This window comes from Mytilus californianus, unplaced genomic scaffold (genome assembly GCF_021869535.1).
Source record: "Mytilus californianus isolate M0D057914Y unplaced genomic scaffold, xbMytCali1.0.p SCAF_10, whole genome shotgun sequence".
NCBI lineage: Eukaryota > Metazoa > Mollusca > Bivalvia > Mytilida > Mytilidae > Mytilus > Mytilus californianus.
Genome location: NW_026262582.1, coordinates 48,366,770 through 48,394,656, shown reverse-complemented (window position 1 = coordinate 48,394,656; position 27,887 = coordinate 48,366,770). Strand labels below are relative to the sequence as shown.

Here is a 27,887-nt window from a genome sequence, read left to right as displayed (position 1 = left end):
ATAAAAAAAAAAGATGTGGTATGATTGCCAATCAGGCAACTCTCCACAAGAGACCAAAATGACACAGAAATTAACAAGTATAGGTCACCGTACGGCCTTCAACAATGAACAAAGCCCATACCACATAGACAGCTTTAAAAGGCCCCGAAATGAGAAATGTAAAACAATTCAAACGAGAAAAATAACGGCCTTATTTATGTACAAAATAATAAAGGACAAACAAATATGTTAGACAGCAACAAACGACAACCACTTATTACAGGCTCCAGACTTGGGACAGGCACATTTAGAATGTGGCGGGGTTAAACTAGTTTGAAGGCGCCTACCTCCTAACCTGGGACAGTGGTGTATCAGTACAACATAAAAACAAACTATAACTATCAGTTGAAAAATGCTGAACTCATCAGATGGTTACACATAGAAATACATCTAACAAAACATAGAGTGGACGTGGACGGGTACTTATACATCCTCAAAACAAAAACAAAAATTAGTACAGATCTGAGAGTACTCGCAATAACTGACAGCAAGTTCAAAGGCAATAACAACTAATAAAAAAAATCAATCATCTAAGACTAAATTATCAATCAGTACACATCCAAAATCAAATGGAGTTAGTTTAAAGAAGTTATAAACAGTCAGAGAAAAACATGACCTTGTGCAATTGCAAGATACAGGTATCGACATATTATAGAGTCATGAATGTGCATATGTATGTGAAAATAGTATTTAGTTTGATTTTAATTTACTGATAACAAAATCAATATGATTATCAATGAAAACAATATTCAAAGATACAGTGTTGAATTGGTAACCTTTTAGAATAAGTTTATCAAAAGGATCGATAAGTTTACTTAAATCGTTTCTAAATTTCCGGGCTCGGTAGACAACACCTCCGTTAAAATGAGGATGCGCTATCCCCTATGAAATAAGCTTTCAACAGATACAACCAAAGATAAAAAACCAAATCTTTATATCTATGGAAGAATTTAGTAAAGGTTTTAAGTAATCTGTGATAACGAAATCCCTGACTTAATAATTTACCAGTAATACATAGATAACGTTCATTGAAATCCAAAAACGTCACAACAGACACGGGCATAGCGAACGAGTTGTGATAAATAAACACCGTAAGATGGTGCCAAAGAAACAATACCGTCCAACATAGGAAAATTAACAATAGGGAACAAAAAATCGTCCCTTTTGTCTAAACTTTTTGTGTAGAGTTTCCGTGTAGGTTTCAGCAATATTTTTGGTCGTGAATATAGTCTTTTCGAATACACTCTTATGAAATAAGTACTATTCACTGTTTGCTACTTTTTATGTAGTATACCACATTTGACAAAATGTATGTTTTGAAGGCATTTATGGTTGAGTTTTATGAAAACCATGAAAAAGAGAGGGAAAAAATACCAGTGGGACATTCAAACTCATAAGTCGAAAATAAACTGACAACTCAATGGCTAAAAAGAAAAAGACCAACAGACAAACAATAGTACACAAAACACAACATGGAAATAAAAAGACTGAGCAACATGAACTCCCCCAAAAAACTGGGGGTGATTTCAGGTGCTCCGGAAGGGTAAGCAGGTCCTGCTCCACATGTGGCAGCCGTTGTGTTGCTCATGTTAGTACAAACCCGGTAATAAGACTAATTCGGTAGGTCACATTCGTGAAAAGGGAACGGGATTGTAGTTACGACATTAGGAACATATCCGTTATCATCTGTGAAACGGATATTCCATAACGGTCCACCAACTCGTGATGGCGTCCGTAGAATTTACGAAGGGATGACTTCAACTTCACCTTTTTGAACTCTTGGTTATCTTGGTTTCCTTGTGAGCAGCAACCCTCTATCAAGGAAATCATGATAGGAAATACAAGCCCTGGAATATCGTATTAATTGGGAGATATATACTCCGTATGCAGGCACTGCTGAAATGTTGCTATATAAAAATGGAAAGTTCACAATTGGGAAACTGAAATCATGCCTTTTGAATTATTTAGTGAGAGAACATCATCTATATAGCGGAAAGTAAAGTTAAAGGATACGGCTAACTTCTTTTCTTTCTTCCTAAGAAGTTCCTGTATGAAGTCTCATATGAATAACGGAACAAGTCGGCAGGAAGAGGGACACAGTTGGTTTGTTTTTACTTTTTGCATAACACGATTTTAATAATTACGGCTTATTTTCTTTTTTTTTTTTGGAAGGGAGGGGTCTAACTTTAAAATGATCTTCGAGTGGAATAATATTTATAAAATATGAATCAATTCAGAAGAAAACCTGTCTTTAAATTTGCCGTTCGTGATTGCACTTACGGCAGACAGCCCTTTTAAATAGTTGTAAGGGTAGTTGTACTCAAAGCTCAGTCATTACAGATAACATAAAAATTGTCGACTAAGACTTAGGCGGCAAGTTTTTGTCTCCAAATCGTAAAGGATCCTTTTGCAAGTAGATAAATAAATAAAAAAAAAAACAACATACGAATCATTATTCATTTCACTCAAAGACTATATATTTTTATACACGTACACGTACTAACCTTCGGAACCACAATTGTTATAAAACAATATGTTTTATATATGGCCTGCGCTTAGAAGTTCAATTATATCAGCAGAAATTAAAAAGGTCGTCATACGTCAGAGCGATCACGAACTAAAAAGAAGTATGTTTTATTGAATAAAACTTCCATTCTTTTCTTCTGATTTGAGTCACGGATGACGTTTGTCAATACAGTTTATTATACAAACAAATATACTCATAGACATCTGAATCATGTCATTGAAACAGGTGCAAATTAATTATCTATGTTAAGAATATCTTTGCTTTGACATTTTCACTTACAAATTGTTATGACACACGATCGATGATGTTTTGTTTTTCACTTGTTCGATTTTGTATTATCTGGCATTGCCGAGCTGGTAGGACCTTTTTGTAAAAATACTAACTATATACCACCATAGGGGACATTTGATATAATAATTATCAAGAAGGAATTGGATTAAGTAAATTGTTGGATAAAACAAAAAGCTTCGAACTCGGGTATATTTTTTTTTAAATAGTGAGAACTATTGATTTAAGACGAGTGACATTAACCATAAAATTCAATTTAAATGCACCCAAATCACATACGGCTAAATCATATACCATTCGAAAGCATATCATCTGTAATATCTTGTTTGTCCGATTGTCAAATATTTGCACGGTGCAATTTAAGTCAAATCACGATGAAAGGTCAAAGACGGATTATATCAGTTTTTACAAGATGTCAGCATTTTTGCATATTCTGTCTTCTGAGTGATAAAGTTATGTATGGAAACATGAATACACTTCTAGTACAGAGGTTAAGTGACTTATCAAACGCACTTTTAAATATCAAAGGCGTATTTATAATTAAAAGATCCCGTTTCCAGAAATGCCTGTGAAAATGATAGAAACGAGTAAACGAATTTTTGCATGTGATTTAATTGTTTGTCAGCTTAAAACCACATAACATATTAAATTAAGAGTTAAAGAAATGTTTGACATTGTTAAACTACTTCAATCACACTACTTATTTATTAAGACAATCATGATAAATCATATAGTTGCCTAAAATACCAGCCTAAAATACCACTATCTGCAAAAGATAGCTTTTAAGTTGTTATACATTAAAAAAAAGTTGTACGCAGCCTATATTTGGTTGCAGAAACACAAATCTTAAAAATACAGAAATGTTAAAAAGATATAATACACACGGGATTTATGCTCTGAGGGGAATTTAGGGGGCGGGACTTTGATATTTTATTATGTATTTTAATTGCAATTCCCTCTTTTCGTTTTGTTGTTTGTAATTTATGATTTACTTTAAAAGAAATAAAGATAAGATTGCGAATGGAAACGGCAATATGTCAAAGAAACAACAACCCAAACAAAGAGCAGAAAAACAGCCCAAGGCCACCATTTGGTCTTCAACACAGAGAGAAAATCCAACACCCAAAGGCGGGCTTCAGCTGACCCCAAAAGAATAATGTATACCAGTTTAGCGAAAATGGACGTCACACTAAACTTCGAATGATATAATTAAATCAAAATAATAAAACATACTAGAATAACACAGATCAGAGGTCAGAGATCAGAAAATCCTGACTTGGGACAAGCGCAAAAAAGTGTAGGACTTTATATACGAATATTAAGCTTCTCCCCCAAAAGAATTAAATACATAAATAGATAAGTATATAGCTAGTAAGTAAATTGATTAATGTCTATTATACAAATTAGACATTTGTAATCTAATCTGCTTCAACTGCATCGAGCATTTAGTAAGAAAGTAAAAACTATTACATTCTAGAAATTAAAAATGTTCTTTGTGCCTGTCCAAAGTCAATCATTCCCTCAAACTAAGTAAGTTTCTTGAAAAAATTGACATGTTGAAGCTAAAGGAGTAGGTCCAGTAAGACCCCTTTTTGGCCCCAAAATATAGCAGTTTTACAAAATTGTTAAAATGTAAACTTTTAGTTATTTAATGGAAAGTATAATGCTTCTGCTACATAAATATGGGCTGTTTTTGACAATTCAATGCACATATATTGGGTACTAGAATCATCAAGTCATGCTAAATTACTGAAATCTTCACAAATTTAGCATTTTAGTTGAATTTTAGACGGTTTCCGTCTTAAATGAAAGTGGCCGGATTTGTGTTCATTCTTAATATTGAAATATAAGTTGTATTTGATGATAATACATAACATATATAAAGGTTAAGGATGAACACGGATGCGGCCACTTTCATTTTTGACAAAAACCATCTGAAAAGTGACATTTTTCTCCATATTTGATAGATTTTTCATATCTAAGCTTAAATCGGAGCATTTTTAATGACTAAATCAGTTAAAATTTTTCACATAAACTAATTGAATCAACTGAAATAGACAGTTAAGTGTTTAAAAAGTGTCCAAAATCTTTCGTCAGATGAACCTGAAATTTGAGGCCAAAATCGGCCCTTACCGGACCTACTCCTTTAATCTAATTTACAGATCTTCTATATCTTACCTTTGATTTTAAAAAATTCTAGCAATTCGCAATAATTCTTATTCTGATAAAACATCAAAGTAAATAGATAGATTATTAGTAGTATAAAAAAAGACATTATTGTGTAGGTGTCACAACCCAACAATTGAATCAATCAGCTTCAAAAACGTTTTGTAAGTGTAGGCAACCTCTGACAAAACATAGTACTTTTGATATATAAATAAGAAGATGTGGTAAAATTGCCAATAAGATAACTCTCCACCAGAATGACAGTAAAAGAAATAGAATCTCTCACAAGCCAAAAAATCTTAAATGTAAAATATATATATGCCTGTTTACTACAGCTACATTTAAACAACAAACAAATTAGCATTATTGAAACTGAAAGATAAATATGTATTTGGACCAATTGTATTCCAAATATACTAGGATATGTTTTTGCATTATAATTGTATGGTGAATGTGCCACATTATGTTCTAATTAATAACATTCAGAATGTTAGTAGATCATCTATCAGGCATTGATATGTTGATAGACAAATGGAATATTAAACGATAATACATGTACAATTGGGATATATGTGGTTACAGTGAAGTTATTCTTAAACTAAAATGTTTAGACAATTTTGAGGATTGAAAATTGTGGTTGAATTAATAATAATTTTTAATTGGTTTTATGGCATATTTATGCCAGATAAAAACGAGGTTTATTATATACGCGTTATTTTGTTAAGTCACAAAAGCCTCGTAAAGAAATTGCTTTCAAAAATAAGTTTGTTAAAAGTGTTATTATTATCTTTTTTTTCAAATATAAGATTAAAAAGCAAACAATAGAAATTTATCCAAGCAAAAATTAATTTTTGTTTTTGCACTCCAATGCTTTCATGCTATACTTTGTTCGGTTGGTTTTCTTACGGCGCGAAGATCTCATAACTGCAATCAGTGTTTGATATAAGTTGACCAGAAAAATTACATACAAAATGCTATGTATAAATTTGAGAAAAACAAGCCTTAAAAATGAGATAACTTTAAAAAAGCAGGTCTGTAGTGGTGAATTTGAATTGCTTTCTATTTAAATCCATTTTAAGTTGTTTATCATGGATTAAATCCCTTCATGCACAATCTCTATATGTGCAATGCAATTTGATAAACAGAAAATATAGTATGTGATACTGTGCTCACATAAATATTTGCAAGAGTTGTGATTGTAAAGCGCTTGGTGCAAATAGTATTCATTCGAATATTGATTGAACGAGAATAAACTTCTTAACATGTCATCCACTTTGGACTATAAAAACCCACATTTTTTTCTGTCTATACCTTGCATATTCCTTAAGGCACCACTATAACCTCCTTTTTAAATAATTATGATTAATTTAATTTAACAATTGATGTGTTATCTAAACAACGAAAAGCTAAAGGGTACTATTTGCAGATGGTGGTATTTAGGGCAACTGCAAAAGCTTCATTAGAATGCTGATCCATGGTCTATATTATTTTAATTGCACTTTGTAAGAATGCAAAAAATACCTTGACCTATAAACAATAAATTTATTTGATTTTTGACATATAGATATTGATACCTCAAGAAATATTTTGCTTTGTGAACAATTTTATCATTTTTGATGGATGTTTTTCTAGAATTGCAGTTTTCTGTGAATATGTTTTTTTGTAATAATGTTTTAGAACAAAAAAATCATGCAAGAAACAGCAAAGGACATTTTGTTTAATTCTTGCAAAATTTATGAATATTTCATTCTTGACCTTTGACCTTGATTTAACGAAAATTGCATCGTACGAATTTTTAACGACCGGGCAAAATAGTAAGTACAGATAAAAGCTTTCGAATGTAATATATTACAGCTGCATGTTAGGTGGGTGCATTCAAGTCGTTAAATTACGCGTCTTTTTGAAAAATATCATTTGCCTATTGAAGGCTAACACTTTTAAAATGGAAACGCACTGTATAGTTTCAATAGTTAGCTAAATTAATTATCAACAAAATAAAGTTTGTTGCTGGGAAGTAGAATAACCAGTGATGATTTAAAGGGAAGGTCAAGGTCTGCCGCATGTTGGCAAACATAGTTCGTTCTAAAGTATATGTGTCTAATATTTGTGTTTGAGAATCATGTATTCGCTACTGGATGACTGAGATTGTTCTAAGAGAAAACATGTTCATATGCTTCCAGCAAATATATCATCCATCTTATAAATTGGGCTATATAAAGTTACGGGGAGTCCGCTTGCGTGTAATTCCGTCTCTCTTTTGTATCCATACATGCTTGATCCTGAATGAGGCATTATTTCATAAAACATTCACAGAAAATAGCTCTCGTCAAATAATTTTGCATATTCTTCTTAATTTATCCATCCAAACGATTGTTTGAGTAAACTCTGAAATGACATGTCACATTTGTACGCTTCAGTACATATTTGTTCTTGCTCCATCTCCTAAACCCCTTTATCAGAATGTAACTAAACTTTCTTAGAATCTGTACTATATGATGACATCGTTCACCTAGCAGATTTTGTCACTGCATTAATCCGGGGGTAACCTTTTTTCAACAACTCCTTTCAACACAGTATCAATATTTATTGATAACATTCAGAATAATAGAATTCACCATATAAGAACATTGTTTACATCCTGTAATTCTTTTTTTTCTGAATAATTCTGGGGTTGCCGTAAGGAACCCGTTTGTTTGCAACCCTTTATTCAACTTTTGAAATTTCTCATTCAATCCATATTGTTTTATTTGAATACTTGTTGATTTAAAGTTGCATTTGTATAAATGCTATAATTTTAATGCAGACTTAGTCAAAACCCGTCACTACACATGGTTCAGTAAGAACTACATGACTGTACTATCGTCTTTCAGGAATATTTATGATTGTAGCAAGAATTTGAAATTTGGTAAATGCATTTTTTCCTCGTGTTATGAACATCAAGGGAAATGATTTTGAAGAAAACATTGCCTTTACATTACATAACACAATACCATTCTCATATAATAGAAAACAGATAATCCATGTTGATTTATACAAACAAGCAGAAAGCACAGAAAATCGTCTGAATTTTCTAATCTTAGTTATTTGTTTTTTTACATGCAAGTTTATTATCCAAGCGTAAGATCGAATGATCAAACATGAATTTCCTTGTAAGACTTGGAAGGGTTTTTACAATCATTTATTTGCGGGTCCTTAAAATACTGATTACTAACATAAAAATGTATTATATCTTAATCATAAAAAAAAACAAACCAAACAACAGAAAAACTCTACATACTCTTCTTAACTATAGCGCTAGCACTGCACCAAACCATAGTAACCTGGTAAAAAAGGACAGAGTTAAGATTCCAATATCAAGTTTTTGCAAAAATTATATGTCTCTTATGAGTGGAGTCATCTATGTTTTATCCGGTATTTATTGTAGTTCACAATCTTTGTTGAAATTTAAAAGAAACTTCAAATCATTATGACTATTTTGCGTTGCACAACCTTAATCTTTCAATCAAAAACAAATGCCACCAACAGAAGAATATTGATTTTTGCGTTAAAATATGAAATTGACGCTGGCTTAGTTTTCCCTAATTTCATCTTTGAAAGACGTACAACATTATAACACATTATATGTAAAAAACACATTTGGAAATTATTTATTGAATTTTCTGACGGATGCAAAATTGTATGTCTTGAATGGAAGAGGAAATGCTTTTAATGACAACTTTACATATGTATCGACATGTGGTAAAACTACGATGGATTACATGGCTGTACCGTATATAATACGGATCTCTCCAGGTTCTCAAAATTAAGCGTTCACCTCGTATCAGATATCTTACTATACTACGATATAACACCAGACGCCGGTGCAACTATCCCCAATCATTTTGTTCTATATTGTGAACTAACGATTTTGAATTTCAACAGTGATACAGAAACTACACACGCTAAAAACGACGCTTACACAGGGAGGCGAATTTATGAGGTTTCGTCAATACCTAATGATATTTTCGTAAATGGACAATGTAAAAGATCGATATTAAAAGTAATAGATCAAATTGAAACCTGTTTAAACTTAAACCGAGAAATCGACACGATTTATAACAAATTTGTGAGCTTACTTTATAATGAAATGGATAATTATTTACCGTTTAAAGATATACATACAAGGACCATTAAACGACGAAAACTGCACTTGACTAGACAATATTGAAATAACAAGCTGACGGAATTGCTTAAGAAAGTGAATTCATCGGAAAAAGAATATTTGAGTTTTAATGGTAATGAACAGACACGAGCAGATCTACGTCGCACTTTCATCGAAAATAGAAATCAATTTGACAAACATTTAAGACGCTGTGAACGTACATATAATGCATCAATAACGAATAAAATTAAAACACTAAATAGTTCGAACTCGAAAGAATGTTGGAGTGAGATTAACAAACTAGGTCCGAAAAAGTAAAATATTGACAGTGTTATAAAAGAGGATGGTAATATCAGCTTTGACCAAGAGATTATACGCGAAAGATTGAAAGAGGAATACTCAAAGCTCTTCAAATCAGATACAACATTAGTTGACGATTCATTCATTAAAAATTTACTAGAAATGAACCGCAAGTTGGAAATTGAGTACGAAAATTTAACGAGTCATATTGATGAAATATTAATACCGGATGATATGAACAGTGGAAGAAACCGAATCATCTATGAAACACGCTAAGCTAGGAAAAGCAGTAGGTAATGACAACTTGCCAAATGAAGTATTGCGAAACACAAACTTATTAATTGTGCTACAGAAGTTATTCAATGTGTGCTTCACAAACGGGGTAGTACCAGCAATGTGGTGAAGTAGTATAATTAATCTAATATTAAAAGATGGAAAGGACTATAGAGATCCAATGGGATACCGCTGTATAAGCCTGATGTTGACTGTTGCAAAAATGTTCAGCTTTATTCTCAACAAAAGACTTGTAACTTTTCTTGATTGTAATAACACTCTTTGTGAAGAACAAAACGGATTTAGAAAACTTCGTTCGTGTCTGGAACATATATACACGCTATGTACTATTCTCAGAAATAGACGAAGAAATGAAACTAGTTACATACCTTTGCTTCGTGGACTTTAGTAAGGCGTTTGACTCTGTCAGTCACTCCTATTTATGACACAAGCTTCTGTGCGCATGGACATATGATTAAGACTATTAAAAGTATGAATGCAAACTTACAGAGTTGTATACGATTGACTGGAAATGTGACAGATTGGTTCTCCGTGGAATCGGGGGTACGACAAGGGGACAATAAGGCATCTACTCTGTTTGTCTTGTTTAAAAATGACTTATCAGTTGATATCAACTCTCTACATTTTGGTGTCAAACTTGATGTATACTCTGAGATCAGTATATTGCTGTATGCGGATGACATTGTCTTGATTTCTGACACGGAAAAAAGTCTACAGTGTTAATTGTCAAAGCTTATGGACTGTTATCTTATTAATGTTGTAATAAGATCTTTGAATATTGTTGTCATTGGCACTAACATCAATTTTGTCATCAACAAATTAAAGCATAACTAAATTTGTATTCTTTTCGAATGGTTTTTTGGGATGTATATATACACAACCACTTTTATTTTCTATTGAGAAATTGTTTTATCTATGCATAACATCATACAAATTCATTATAAGGTTAAATCCTAACTATCCTACTGCCTGTCGTTACATATATTTAGGCATTGCACAAGTCATGTCTTCTTTGACTGTCCATGGCGTTAAAACACTAAATCCCTGCCTGGGGTGTGTTTTAATTGATTTTAGTCTCTGATGCATGATTTTTTATTATTAATTGTTTTTGACTTTTAACTATCTTTCAGTAACTGCGAGTACTCTCAAATCGTACTTTCATGTTAATTTTACCTGTTGACAATTTGTAATTTTTATATGTACCACCTTTGATAAGTGTTTAGTATGACGAAAAAAAATTCACTTCTGTACTCGTACTATGAATAACATATTTTGTAAAAAATGTTTCTGTACTCCTAACAACAAAATTATTATTTTTGAATTTACCTGTGTACGTTACTTTATTCAACGCCATATTGTCCTAGGTTAAAAGTTGTCTTTTTGACATTGAAACATCTTTTTTATTTATATTGTGTCATAGATCAAACTTATTCGTTCAGTGTATATCTACTTGTTTTTGTTTATTGTCTTTTTGATCGAGTTAAGCCATTTCAAATGATATTTTATTGTGCGTCCTTTTACGTTGTAATGCTATACCACTGTTTCAAGTTAGGGTGAAGGTTGGTGCTTGTTAAAACGTTTAAACCTGCTGCATTTTTATGCACCTGTCCTAAGTCAGGAGCCTGTTGTTTTCAATATAATGACCTTGAAGTTTTACCCTATCATCTTAGCAATTGAGTTATGGGGGCCATTGTGGAGAAATCACTCTATACTATTATTCACTGACAATGAAGCACTGGTTTCTGTGATTAATAAACAGTCAACATCTGATGGTCAAGCAATGAAAATGGTTAGATACATGGTTTTAAGATGTTTGCAATTAAACATATTATTTAAAGCAAAGCATATACCCGGAAAGAAGAATATTTTTGCAGATTGCCTTTCTCGTTTACAGGTAGAACAGTTTTTGAAAACAGCCCCAGCTGCTCAACCCAAACCGTGCTTAGTTCCACATCTATTCCAGCCACAGAACTTTTGGAGTACGTTACAATCTTAGCAAATGCAGCTCTAGCTCCATCAACTCAAGCTACTTACAGCCGCGCATTGAAAACTTTTGACTCTTTCTGTACAGAAATAATGAACCAAAGTCTGCAGCCACCAATATCTGTAGCTACAATTTCATTATTCATTGCCTACATGTTTAAAAAAAATCATATGCTCCTAGTACAATTTCAACATATCTATCCGCCATAGCCTATGTACACAAGCTGATGTCAATGCCTGACAACACTCGGTCGTTTTTAGTTGAAAAATTAGTTACAGGCACATATAGATTATCAAAAACATTTGATAGCCGTCTCCCAATTACAATTCCTATTTTAAACAAGTTGTTACATAGTATAACATTAGTTATCAAGTGTACATATGATCAAGTTTTGTTTAAGGAAATTTTCTTATTTGCTTTTTCAACTTTCTGTAGAGTTGGAGAGTTGGTGACAACAAAAAATGCCCCAAATGATAATGTTCTGCTATTGCACGATGTTTCATTGTCTTATGTACAGGGTTGAGTACCCTAAAGTGAGACCCTATTCCGTACCCATAGAACCATTGTTTTGTTCTGTTGATGCCACTCCATTACATCGTCCAGACTTTGACAGAATTTTACATAAATGCCTAGCATCTTGTGGTCTGGATAGTTCGAGATACAAAGGACACAGTTTCCGCATAGGAGCAGTAACTGATGCTGCCGAGAGAGGCTTATCCGATTCACAAATACGCTCTATGGGACGTTAGAAGTCTAACGCATTTCAAAAATACATAAGATCCCATTTAAATTGATAGGCTTTTTGGTACCTGCTTGGGCCGGTACAATTATTTTTATAGGAATATATACAAATTTGTTAGCATCTCTGCGTTACTTGCTTGGGTTGGTAATTGGCACTCAATACGAATTTTATTTTTGGTAAATCTCCAGTTAGTGTGTCATCATATAATAAACATATCATTTTATGCAATAGCAATTACAAAAGATAATAGGTTTCAGTGCATGAAGCTATGTTATTTTAACAATTTTAACAATACTTAACTGCTTGGGCCGTTAAGTTTTCAATGCCAATTGCATGCTTCATTTATGCATACTTAACTATAATGCATACATTTACATTACTATATAGATGTTTTTTTGTGGCTCTAATATTTATTAAGTTATGCACGATAGATTGTTGTGGAAGTTTTTATTGTCATTATTTGCTTACAAGGACTTTGTCTGTTAACATAACAGTACTTGCTTGGGCCGGTATTGTATTTATACTTGTACGGTTCAATTGGAACTAATTATGATCAGGTATTAAGCTCAAAGCTTTATTTTCTGCCAAGTGCTTAGCCTTTGTGGGGTAGGAAATACTTATTTTATTGCATCTTTCCTGGTGGATTAGTTGACCCCTTTTCTAGGCCAAGCTATTGTATTATGTAATATGTTATTAGTGTTTTTATGTATTTTCATTCATTATTATCGTGTTGTACAGATGTATATATATTGTGTATTTTGAAATGAAAGAATTTTTCACGAACAAGTAAAAATTTTGCAATTTACTTTCTAGTTTCTCCATTCATTTATACATTGCCCATACGATATCAAAAAGAACTTTTCGTCCAATTCTGACACTTACATCATATCAGATGGTTTGTGACGGTTGTAGGAAGATACCATAAAAGCTATTAGTTATTATGATAGCCAATTAACAGTTAGTATGATGTTGTGTATCATAATTGAAATGCCCTACTTTCATGCATTGGTAAATGACATTTTTCATTGTGTTAATGTAAAAGCTTGGTGTTTTGTTCTGGTTGACTTATCACATGTATCACTAATGATAGTCACGTAATAATTTACAGCTTGCCTATTTGAATATTTGTACATGCGATCTATTCTAACTTTGACGGTATATCAGTATACATGTTCTTTAGCTGTTTATTGTGTTCGATAAGTTACAGTTGAATGTGTTAGCCATTAAATTCAGATTGATCTGATGAGTTAAGTCCTTCTCAATGATTCGTTTGATCGTATGCTGTTTTTACACCATATCCAAGTTTAAGGAAGATATTGGCCCCTGGAAATATGCTGAAACCCTCCACATTTTGGATTACCTGTCTTAAAGTCTGACTATTGAACAGCGGTATACTACTATTAGTAGCCTGTAGTTCAGTGCTAATTGTTTTGTTGTATAACACATTTATTTTCGTTTATTATTTTGATTTCAGATTTACTATAAATTCTTATGATAGCCCATTAACAGTAAGTATGATGTTGTGTGATATAATTCAAATGCCCAATTTTCATGCTTTGGTAACTAACATTTTACATTGTGTTAATAGAATTATGTGCTTGTTCAATACTTACCAGAAAAAAGGAGACAACTATATCGAAGTCCTCATCTTTGATGAATCACATGCAGGAACGCTTATTACAATGGCAATTTATTTCGATGAATACTACAAAACATTTATATTGATCAGCTGAAACTTAGTTTACTAATTTGATTTAGTTTCGAACGTAATAACAAATATATTGTCATAGAATGTTAATGGTACGTAAGTATATATATATATATTCTCTATACTACAGACGACAGACACGCAAATGACACCCTTTTCTGCCATTGACAGCACACAAACAACACCGTTTTGTACGCATGGCAGACAAATAAAACCCAAAAGCAAATTCAAATTTGCCGACAGCCCGTCGTATGTGATGGACGCCAGATATAATTGTACATAATATATAATCGTCACATATCATCAAATAAAACATATAAATCAGTAATCAATTTGCATTTTCATTCACCAATCATATCATTATGTACAAAACACAGCAAAATATTGGAAGCTGTACGTTTAATAAATTACCTCTCATTGATAGCCAAGGCCGACCAGGAAAAATCGTATTACGGAAACCGGTATCAATGCTCGAGCCTATCTCAGGATAATGACGTCGGACCTCGTCGGTTCAAACAGTTTACGAAAAACAAAAATATTTGTCTAACAATAGATATATAAACATCATTTAAAAAATTTGGAGTTTACTCGGTCAATACGACGGCTAGAAAGTAAAGCTACAACACAAAAAACACCTTATATATGACCATAACTCAGCCCTCTGATTGGATAGATTTACAGCGGCATACCGAAAATTAACGATTCCATACCGAGAATACAACATTTTCCCGCATTACTGATCGAAACACGGGAAAATATTAGTATTCTCTATACTACAGACGACAGACACACAAATGACACCCTTTTCTGCCATTGACAGCACACTAACAACACCTTTTTGTACGCATGGCAGAAAAATAAAACTCAAACGCAAATTCAAATTTGCCGACAGCCCATCGTACGTGACAGAAAATCAAAGAAAGGGGTAATCTATAGGCCTAATACCTTAGATATCTTCAAACGTTTCTCAGTGGAATCTACTATGTAACCGTCTTTACTAGAGTCAAACCTCCATCTTCCGTGCTTCTTTAAGCATCTGTCACTAACATCAGCGTTAGCCGCCATCATGGCCCCACCGGATCTGAATGAATGAAGACATATGTTTCCCTCTGGACAAATTGTTCGGATTCTCTTAAGAATCTCTCTAGTCGCCGTGTAACGTAGTTTTTTATCTTTAGTAATGAGCTTGCATTTATTACGAGATCTATAAATAGGCCGAAATAAATAAAAGTTTTGTTGACCAGAATCACCAAACCCTGCTAACCTAGTGTACCTTATAAACATTGTGTAAGGACAAGCAGATGAAATACCTTTAGAAATCAAGACTTCAGAACCTTGTCTATATTGGACGGTTTTACTTTTTTGAATACACAAAATTAAATGAGACTCGTGTACTCTAACATCACAAAAACGTAAGAAACTGACCTCATCATATCTGAAAAATCCTAAAAAAACTCAAAATCATCATTGCCAATAAATAAATAAATAACGTCATAAGTATATTGGAAACTAAAATTCTATTCTTATAGTGATTTATCTAAATTTTAAGCGCTGTTGTCCAAATACTCAGCACTGACCTCTGCCTCTTTTAGTCAGATTTTCCCCTTGAAATAACTTGCTATCAACTATGAAATCCTTAAGATTTCCAAGTCGATCCACCAACATGGGCCAAAATGGCGCCGATGTCCATTCCGGGATGACTAAAGTGCCATTACATTTTTCTATACTAATCTTATTTATTACCTTTGGAATCAAACTTGGTGGTGGAACTACCCAATTGTTATGTCCACCCATTCTACTGGAAACGAGTCTATCCCAGCAGTCCCGGGGCACCAAAACTTTGAATTAAATTGCTTGCACTTGGCAATATAATCATGCGCGAACCTATCCATGTCATGTGGACCCCAAACATGATTAGGGTACAGAAAAACCTCATCTTGTATTTCCCAGTCATCACAATCTGTTGCCCTACTTAAAGTATCTGCATACTGGTTTGTGTCTCGTGGTATCCAAACCAAGCTCTACTTAAAAGCGTTCTTGTGCAAAACTATCTTCCTGCTACCAATATTAAGTATATGTGTGATATTCAGGTTATCTGTGAACACTCTGATAATCTTACCAGTAAGAATATTGACAAAATTTATCAATATTTTTTTACAGCCTCGAGCTCTCTCCAGGTCGAACTTTCGGACTGTTCCGTCAATGACCAACTACCAAACATTTCCAAAGGTTCGTCCTCTGAACCAGTGGTAACAAAACCACCGAAACCTGTACCAGATGCATCGCTGAACACATAATAATCTTGTGTTTCATTATATGTCAACTGACTTAACCGAGATCCTAAACAATGCATTCCTTGAATGCATCCGTACTAACTAGTACTTGAGCGTTCCAACTTTCCCTTTGTAATATACATTGATGCATACCTTGTTCTTAAACGTGCCTGATCTCCTAATACAGGCTGCATTGATATGATCTGTCCTACTATACTTGCAATGAATTTCACCCTGAAAAGCCTAATCCCGTAGTGAAATTGTGTCCTGAAAACTTCTAAAAGTTTTAAAAGCTTTTCTATTCTTTTTTTCGGTAATTCTTATATCCCCTTCTGTCATATCCCAATGAAAACCCAACCATTCTAAACTTTGAATAGGGCCCAATTGCACTTCTCTGCTGCAAGAACAAAACCAAATTTCTCCAAATCGGAGTGAATGTTTTTGCTCGCTAACACAGCTTTTTTCATGTTTTTGCCCCCGCCGAGGCCATCGTCTAGATACATGACGATTTTTAAACCTGTACTTCTCCAATATTTGATATTCTCCCTGACTACCTTTGTATAAATATATCCGCTAGTTGACAACCCAAAAGGCACAACATTATACACATAATATGCATGCTCCCATTTGAAACCTAAATATGTAGTGTTTTCTTCAAAAATACTTATGTGATGGTATGCGCTTTTTAAATCGTAAGATAATACAAAATCTCCTTTATCGTATAGTTGTCTAGCAGTTTTTGCATCTTTGTATTTGTGTTTAAATTTAACGACATGTGGATTGATATGTCTTGCATCTAATACAAATTTGAGTTTTGAACCTCTATTATGAGCTACAGTTAGAGGATTAACTACATATGGCTTACGAGACACTCGAGTAATACATCCTTTTTCCAGCAGTTTTTCAATCTCGCTCTTTACAAAACCGGGATTTTCTCGTGCCGATTTGTTATTTTGTAATTCAACCATGCATGGAATTGTACTAAAAGGAATTTTATACCCGTTTGCTAAAATATCTATTACAAAATCCGTGGCACCTATTTTCTTCCATTTGCTCAAGCTCTCTTTTAAATGACCTACACCTGTACCGTTATTTTTTCTTATAATAGTAGTAGTATGTGTATTGTTCATTTACTGACAGCACGTGATGTCTATGTTATTGAATTTACATTACTAATTGAGTAGAGTTCACCCGATGCGAGATCTAACTCTGGGTGTGTATTTAGTTTTACGTTATCGATTTTACATATAGTAGTATCAATACTTATCTTGTGTTTTTGCTCTGCAGCAGACTTTGGACAATTCCTAATCCAGTGCCCATACTCATTACAATGAAAGCATCTACCGGGTCGTACATCAGACCTGGATACACCACTAACGTTCAGCGGGGTCGAATTTGCTGTTTTTGCTGGGGCCTGTTTGTGTATGGCACGCTTTTGCGGTCTGGGCGTCTTTTTAACTTTTCCTTCTTAAGTTTGCTTTCTGCTCTATTTTGCGCTTTATACATCTTCTTCTCGTCCTCGGAATCTTCTACGAGTGGGTTAGTTACGTATTCATCTACCACGCGCCATCCCGCGTCTGATGAATCGGCAAGTTTTATCAGCTTTTGTCGATTTTTAATCAAGTCCATACCTTCAGAAATTTTCTCTTGTCATTGTTAATGTTGGACTGCGTCAAGTTGTCGGTCTCGTATTCAGCGTGTGCTTCTCTAATTTTAACGAACACTTTTTGGTTGTGCTTGTGTTGCTCCTTATTCCCCTTCTTTCGAAATTTGTAACTGTCGGTTAGTGATTCGTCCATTCTTGCTATCTGAGTATCTAACAGCACTTTCTCTTTTGGAAACCCTCCAGACGTGAATCAAGTAACTTCGTCATGTTGTTCAACAACTGGTCCTGCTTAGATAGAACGGCATTTTGTACTTCTGTTTGAATAACTTGCTGTAAATTGGCGTCCATAAGTTTACATGGTCAATACGACGGCTAGAAAGTGAAACTACCACACAAAAAAAAACCTTATATAAGACCACAACTCAGCCCCCTGATTGGATAGATTAACATCGGCATACCAAAAATTAACGATTCCATACCAAGAATACAACATTTTCCCGCTATACTGATCGAAACACGGGATAATACTAATATATATATAAAAACATTTGCTCTTTGGGTGCACTTATCGTTGCACAAAATGAACATATATTTATGTATTATGTTTATGATCTTTTTTGTTATTTTTTTCTACCGGGTTTGCTTGTCTACAGACGAAATAAGCATTTGTTTGACGTGGCATTATAAATCTATTTTTTTTTAAATATTTATAATCAATAATTTTGAATCTTCCTAAAAAAGAATATTTACTGCACAAAATTGCCTTGTTTTGATTTTTTCCATTATGTGTTGCTGTGTAGATGTGTTATACGAGTTAAAACGCACGGCTACACTACCTTAATCTAAAACATTTTATGTCGTGGTTTTAAGATATATAGTATACAAGTATGAAATTTTTTAATTGTATAATGTCCTTGTTTCCTTCATAAATAAAACTAAACCATTCGTTATGAATGGATTGTATTCATATTTAAATTATCCGTTGTCAACTTCCCGGTGTCGTCTAATTTTGACGTTTCGTTATATATCTATAGATTATTCGGTCACCTGAAGTAACTAATGTGTGTTTAAGGAGTAAACAAGTTGTTATATTGCTTAAACAATGTAAACAGTTTCATAACATACCTGTAAGTATTTGAGAAAATGTTACAGCATAAAGATACACGAATCGAGACTGAAGAAAACTATATGGAATTATTTTGAAATTACATATATACCAAACTTCTTGGGGTAGTTATTATTGACGGTAAGTCCGTCTTTTAAACATGCAAGGTATAAATTATTATATTAATACTTAATAATATATTATCAGATAAAATATGAGTATGATCAACTGAATGATTACCATATATGCATAAAAGTAGGGTATTTAATATTTTAGCTTTAGACTGCTATACACAAATGTTATGTTAATACTTATATTATAGATTATGTCTATATATAAGTATTTCAATGCTTCGAGTTCTTTCAGATAAAAATTAATACAATTAAAAAAAACGTTTGATTTTTTTCAGTTTTTATGGACTTGCCTTTTTTGAATTTACCTTGGAGTACAGTAATTTTGTTATACTATTTTTTTTTTGGAAGTTTGTTTTCTACAAAGATATCTCACATTGTAATTTTACAATGGGTTTTGTAAATTAAGGAACTGTCCCCGTTAAATTCGTGAACCTTTGTATCAATTATAATGCACAAAATATCAATTCAGTGTTGAAGATTGAAGTCAACTTAAGATTCTTGGATATTGTCTTAGTCGGTATTACCATTGGTTTTGTTTCAACAGCTTACTTCATAACTAACCATGAATATATTAATTCTAAAGCAATACGTTTGGTCGTTCATTTTGATGATAATTATACTTACTTTTGCATTGTGCAAGGTAGTGTATTTCCAAGACCGATCACGACATATTTACATTACGTCTGTTAGAGAATGTTGATAAATCAGTTGAGCCTTTCTGGATGTATCTTCATAAAAAATGTTCAAAATAATAAAAACAAATTTTGTTATCAACGGAGAATCTAAGAAATGTATAATACAATAGTGTCAGTACCGAAGCTTTACACATGGGAGTAGCATACCATCAGCAGCGTTATCAGTCCAGTAATAAATAAAAAATTACACATTATACATTTGGTGCTTCCGAAGCACTTTTCTGGAGAAGTAACTTTACAACTATAATTATTGAAAACCAAGGGTGTTAATCATACTTTAAAACTCGAGGAGCAGATCTGTAATCATAATGGCGCTAAAAATATCCAAATCTAGCTAAGGGTAGCCTAGTCTAAGATAGATTGAACCTTAGATTCTTATTGAAAACATATCAACATATAACTCAGAAAGTTATAAAATCAATGTTAAAAAATACTTGATCGTATTAACGTCCTGTACCAATAAAAAAAGAATTGTATTGCGTAAACTATTGTGAGTTTTTTACTTTGTTATCCTCTGGAGGAGAATCTGTATGTATGGTCTATCACGGACCGGTAAAAAGAAGACATTACAATATCACTGACTTTGTAGAAACCTGTTTTCTACGACTGGTAAAAGAATCAGTTATCCATACGTCTGTTATATTAGAAACAAATCTGAAGGATTTGAACAAAACACAGATGCAGAAGTCTGTCCTGTTAAGCACCGATTAAATAAACTTGCTTGTATGCTCAATAGATATCTCATTTAGAATTGATAAGCAGTCAAATGTTTCCCAAAGTTAAATTTGTAAATATAACTACCGACTATTGTGCATGATAACAATTGAAGCTTTATGCGTCTCGTAAAGCTATACTCTTGAAAGGAAACGTTGACACTGGACATGCAAATTCCTTCTCCTTTCATTGGGACTGCTGTCTTTATTTGTTTAATAATATATATTTAATATTCTCATTTCAGGGGTAATTGATTTATGAAAAGCATGACAACAACTGATGTGGTAACATTATTTATAGCTACTTATTTTAAAAGTGTTAGTGAAACAGTGAATTAAATATGTTTTATCCGACACATTAATAATGCATGTGTTAATAAGAAAAATTTAAAAACAGTAAACCATATATTATCATTGTATTCATAACCCCTAATAGAACTTCCGCAAACATAACAGACTTTCGAAAGATGTTAGCAATATATTATGGCGCAGTAGCTTCTTAATGATTGTACATCCCTCAGTTGCGTGACGTGTCTATCCATCAATATCAGAAACATAAAAAAAACACCAATTACCCTTTTTTAGGCCTTACTTTCAAAAGTAATTAGACACACGAAAAGATTTCATAAAGTTTTAAAAACCGAAACTTATACTGAAATAGAATATCTTAAAAATTAAGGAAACGTACAAAATAAATGCAAGACATGGTTCAATGAGGGAAGTTTTAACACAAATTCCATTTGAAATTACAAAACAGTATCGAGCTATAAACCTAGCGTCTGGATACTATTGGGTTTTAAAATATCATGACCACCACTTTATTTTCAGACGCAAATGATCATTTATGTCCAAAAAGTAAAAGGAAAGTGTATATCCTATTTGATGCTTAATCCGTTTTCATAGAAATGATTATTACATTAAGTGATAAAAATACGAAAAAAATAATATGATCATTTATATAATATCTGTTGTACATAATATTTTTTAACCATATCTACAAGAATATTAAAAACATGGACGGTGGTTTAATGCACATGCTAATCTGTTTGTTTATTTGGAAGAACAAAATTGAAAAGTGTGTGATAGACACAAGTTTTCGGCGAGTTCACATTGACACAGTTTCTAACTAGATGAAAGTATATTTTCATATCCTTAGAAACCGTTTACTGTTTGGTATTTACAATTGACAGAAAATGTAACACAGCATGCGTTTCATCCATTCCTGTTCCTGGTGTTGAAGTTATGGTTTGCTGAAAGAAATACACAAAAAAGTACAAATTGGTATCAGTTGAATTGAGCGATAACATTTGTTCTGCACCATACAATGATATTGACGACACGGAATTTACTTCAACAGATATTCTTTTCGACAATAATATATCTTTAATGATAAACAAGGCCGACAACACGCTTACATGTTTACTGATAAAGGACACCACGGTATTATAATAGGAAATGCAAGCACTGTAATTTATGATACCTGCATCTCATTTTTATTATACAAAGGAGAAATGTGGGCATGCTGAATAACAGCCGACCATATATTTTAGTAACTGTGCACTAATATTGCTTTCATGTATTGTGTTTGTTTTATGAAATCTATTTAGAGATCAGAACTTAAACATTTTATATGAAATATAATTGACTTGAACATTTTAATTTTTCAAAATGTACAATGTATGTTAGCTGTTTGTTTTAAGTTGGGTTCGATTTGTAAAACACAGACCACGGAGATATATGTATTCAAAGTTTTATGCGTAATGTATGACAAACATAGACATTCTAAAACATTTGATAAATCTATGTACAGTGGTAAAAAAATAGTCTATAAAGTATCAGACCTGAAAACTGATATACCCTATTGTAGCAATTTAAGACTGTAATTTGATACCTACAAAGTTTTCATTGGAAACATGTTTACTAAGAAAAAATACGACCAATTCGCACTGTTAAGGTTTTAATATCTAAAATTTGCATGTTCAAACACGATTTCACTGAATTAAAGCTCAATTTGGATAGAAAGTAACATATACAAAATATAAAATGCGTTATATAAACATGATTTAAGATAAATGAATAATGAAAGTAACCAATATGAGACTCTTTCCAGTATAATCCGTTCTAATTTGTTAATATCTACAATTATAAATTATAAAAATGTTTTATCTATATGTCTTCTTTTTTATCCGAGATTGTTCATTCAATATAATTATAGCAGTCCAAACATAAACTAGTATTAATGATTGTGTTTCCCGTTTTTCTCTGCTCTTTGGAAAACAAGCAAGTGTATTTGGTAAACACCATACCTATATGTAATACCGTGAATATGAAAAGGAATGTATGCATTGCCCAACTAGACAACCTCGCTAGTTGAAATTGCATTTCAAGTGAGATTTTGGAATTTTTATATACGAGTCCCCCTTTTATCTCTGAATGCTGAAAAATGAGTGTTTTGGTTAAAAACGAACTTATATTAATTAAGATAGACCAACTAAAGCAATGCATGTATCTCTCCATCTAAACAATTTGCTGAACTGGCTGAAATTTGCGTTTCAAGTAAAATTTTTGAATTTTTATTATCCTCTTTCCGAAGTGATAAAATGATACAAATTGAAACCCAAATGAGTATGAAAACTAACATTGTACAAGCTAATCGTTCAGTTCAAAATTTTGACAAGAGCAGTTCCGTATTGGATGTCCCATGAAAATATCTCTTCATTAAGACGACAGTCTATTTTAAAACTATGAATGAGGCTAATACATCCTTTTATTTAAACTACACATTTCAATGTTCATGGCAAAACGAAAATACTGAGCTACTACGCTGTTGATACCCAAAAAACCTTCTTCAACATTGGACCAGCTTGTATATGCTGGTCATAATCATTTTCCTTGATATCTGGTTTTGTGATTGGGGAAAGATTGCTATTTCAAGGTTTCTTAATTTCACCTTACATCGTTTGGTGCTATCAAAATAAGTAAGCAATTTGTCTTGTGTCTTACATTTAAAAATGTGCTTGTGTTTTCCATATTGAAAGGAAGGTATTCTTTAGTGTACAGCGAACTTTTAATAGACGTGTTTTGGATTTCCAATATTTGGCCTCTATTTGTAATGACGCCGTTTATTTGTAGAAATAAACATTGATAACAGTAACATATGTTCTCTGGGTAAGATGGTTAGGAAACACCTAGTCTTGATACGCTAATTGTTAACATTTTTGGTGTAGGAAACGTTATTAGAAACAGTTCGTGCACATTATTTTGCATCTCTACTATGAAGTTCTAGGTAAGATTTAAAGTTACGAATATATGTTTAAAGATTGTTTAAAACTTTTAACTGCCAGATAAAATATATCAAACTCATTATATTTTTGTAGGATCTTTTCTGGGCTTCCTTTCTTGGACGTACAGAACAAGTTGAAAGATTGCTTGAAGCAGGGGCCAATGTAAATTATCAATGTAGTATGAAAGTAAGTTTATGCTTTACATCAAATATTCATGATATATTATTGCAAAAATGTTTAAATTTTACATACGTTGTACGTGGTTGATAAATTAAAAGAAAAATCAGCAACTTTCAGTATAGGACGATTGGCTTTTGGATGGAATTACATATCGACATAACAATATGCAAGGTTGGTTTTCTTTTCCTAGACAATAAAGTCCTATCTGTTGCCAAATTTGTGCAGAAAGACTAAACACATGCCAGATGCGACGACTTTTCGATGCCTAAAACATTCATAAATATCGGATTTGCGAATAATTTTGGTCAATGTAAAATTAATGGTGCAAGTTTCTAAAAAAATGCGTTACTCAAAAATGAAAACAGAATGAGTCATAAACGAACAAATATTCACATAATATACAATGATAATGTTAATAATCTCGTATGGTTTGGCACCTAGGATTAGAATGAAGAAAACTGGGGAGAGGCCAGTTTGGCACCATCATTAATAAAAAAAAGTATATATTTTTCTTAACTTGAATATAGGCCGTGTCAGTGTCGTTTTTCCTTTTTTTTGCGTCAACCCTATTTATGAAAACCTACCAGCCAGTCCCCAAAAATAATTAAAAAAAAAACAACAAAAAACACACACAAAGAAAAAAAAAAACAGGGGCTCTTTTCACAAAAAATCTTAAGACTAAAATCAGTCGTAAGTTATACTGAAATATTCATGACTTACGAGTATTTTTTCTCGTAAGATTTTTTGTGAAATGAGTCGCAGGGTCTTGCATCTTAATATAGAAAAAAAAAAATATTGGCGGATCAAACAAGAATGGACAAACAAGAAACTTAGAAAACACGACGAAAAATGCTAGGAGTGATATTAAAACAAACATACAAAGAGAACCCAACATATCTAACTATAAATGAAGATGACTGACCATACTTTTCAATCAATTTGGGTACACTCAATTGTTCCGGATGAGAAAGCAACTTCTGCTCCTTTATATATTTAATAAACATGTCCCATGCACATTTATATGAAACCTTCACATATTCTATGCACTCACCACATGTATATGCTTATTATAAAGAAAAACATATGAAATGTAACAGTTTTATTCTAAAAATCAAAAGAAAAATTGAATGAATTTAAAAATTTACAAAAAACAATTTAAAAAAACAAAAAATGTCTGAAAATATCAGAACCGTATCGAACAAAATTTAACTTTTCAAAAAAAAAAAAAAAAATTCAAAATAAAAATAAAATTAATAAAAAATATTTTTTTTAATATAAGAATGTAAAATAATTTTTTTTTTTATAAAATATTGATAAAATCTATAAATATTGATAAAAGTGTTAACTTAATAGAATTCTTGGCACACAACATTTAAAAAAAGGTTCCAAAAACATGTAGAATAAAAAAAGGACTGAAAAGTATAACATCTTCAACCATTGTGAGTAGAACATTTGACATTAAGATTTAAAGTATGAAATGCACAGAACATAATTATTTTTCTTTTTTTTGTTTTTTAACTCCCCCCTTTTTTGCTTTACAAGTGGCCTGCGTCTTTGCAGGGTTTGCATATCGGATGCACTGATTGAAATTGTGCTGCTTTTTCCCTGTACATTTTGTATCAGTTGACCCACAAGTGTAACAAACACTTTTTAATTTGATTCTGGAGCAGTAGTAAGTAGTGCAAGTTATGTCGGGCGGGATGAATCAACTTACACAATAGATTATAGATGAAACAGTTGAAACACATAATATTATATTAAAACAAAAAAGTTGTATTTGTTTTACAAAAATGCAGATTATCATTATCTTTTCTTTAATTGAGCCACTGAAGCATGTACTAGTGAGATAACAGTGATTGATTAATGATACTAATTTTTCTTAAATTATGAAAGATGTTTTTCTACAGTGTTTGACTTTTAGATTGAAGCTTACGTTTCAGCTAAATACGGTTTGATTCCATTTACTCTACCCGTCTTAGTTATGTATTCCATTCATAAATTTGACTCCTTGGCGTATGCTCCTTATCTTTTGAATACCATTAGGGGAAAGACCACACAAACATGTATCAAACATGCACTATAAGGAATAGGGAATCTGTTATGTATAGTTGCTATGATTCTTACAAATTACAATTAAAAGGGATAATAAAATGACCATTCAACTTGAATACATTATACAAATCATGAAGTTCTGGAAACAAGTTTCCCCTACAGACGTATTAGAACGACTCTTCTAAGTTGCATAAAATAGTAAGTAGGGGAATGCAATTACAGGTACAAAACATTTAGGCATGAATTTGTAGTTAAAGCAGTGAATTTGTCCTGTTTGAAAAGGTGAAAAATTAGCTTGTCTGAATTTGTCAAATTGAATTGTAGACCCCTTAACATAAAATTGTCCACATCTTGAGTAAGGGCCGATAGAGTTTTATATAATTTTGATATAATTGGTCCCAAAAGTAAAACACTAGACTATAAAAACCAATTTTGGGTAGAGCAGGTGCAATTTTGTTAATTTGCGTTTTTTGTATAAAAGAAATGCACTACAAAATAACTGTGTTTTTTTTACCTTCTATTAACTGACAGGAATAAAATGTTCAAATAGGTGTAGTTCGTCTAGTGAAATATTAACTGTGGGCTTAAATATTCACAAGAATCATTTATGTTTAGCTTGAAATCTAATAGGACAACGAAAAAAAGTATTTTGACAAATGTCGACAGACCTTTTAAACCATCACTTGAATGCAAACTTTTATAGCCATTGCAAATGCACATACCGTCAGCCGGCTTTAAAGGTTTGGGACACCTTCATTGAGTGAACTCCTGCAATGCTTGGTCACCATAGTCTTGTCCCGTTTTAGTAATACCAATGCAATTTGAATCTCAATATAATGGTTGCCTTAAAATGTAACTTTTTTGTGGTCTTGAATGTGCCCTTTATACACAGGTTTCACTATATAAAAACGAAAAGGTGTGGAATGATTGCAAAAGAGACATTCACCATCAAAGAACGAATGTCGTTGATGTAAGCAATTAAAAGATAGCATGAAAAGATGGCGGACAGGTGTCAACAGGTGTGAAAATCAGGTGAAAAAAATTTGACCATTTCCTATAAAACATTTATCGTGAGCCATCGAAAATTTCTGTGGATTTTGAGACAATTTTTTGAATAGATTTATAATGTCAAATACTCCTAAAACATTTCAAAAACGATCCAAATCTTCAGAAGGTGAGACAACCCGCCCCGAATGTAAACAATCCAAAATGGCCAATGCAGACGATATTTCAGGCTCAATAAAACTTTTAGTTTCTAGTGTTAATGAGATAAAACAAAGTATGAAAAAAATGTTCGAGTCAAAAATCGATAAACTTTGAAATGATGTTCTGTCTACAATTGATCAAAATATGCAGGTTTTAAAATCAGAACTTTACCTTGATTTAGCGAGAGAGTCATCACGTATTGACGATTTAGCAAATTCTGTTACTCACTTTCTATACGCTTCAACGACATGAAAGGGTCCATGAACAATTTAAATACCCAAACCGAGAGTATTAATCCTACATTCGATGACTCTAACACAAATACACAAGTTAATCATTTGAGCAATGATACAGTTACCGTTATTGTGAAAAATTTAGTTTGCCGAAAATGAGAATTTAAATGAGATAATGAATGATATAATTCATAAACTAGGACAGTCAGTTGGAATG

At 32.4% G+C, this 27,887-nt stretch overlaps 1 long non-coding RNA gene across 1 annotated transcript; it reads left to right on the top strand.

The window, feature by feature from the left end:
• The first annotated feature begins 19,082 nt into the window (after positions 1-19,082).
• On the top strand, positions 19,083-25,407 carry LOC127718276 (uncharacterized). Its single transcript, XR_007989689.1, has 3 exons — positions 19,083-19,195; positions 20,961-21,000; positions 24,093-25,407. It is a non-coding gene; the product is annotated as an uncharacterized LOC127718276 (long non-coding RNA).
• Positions 25,408-27,887: the final 2,480 nt, after the last annotated feature.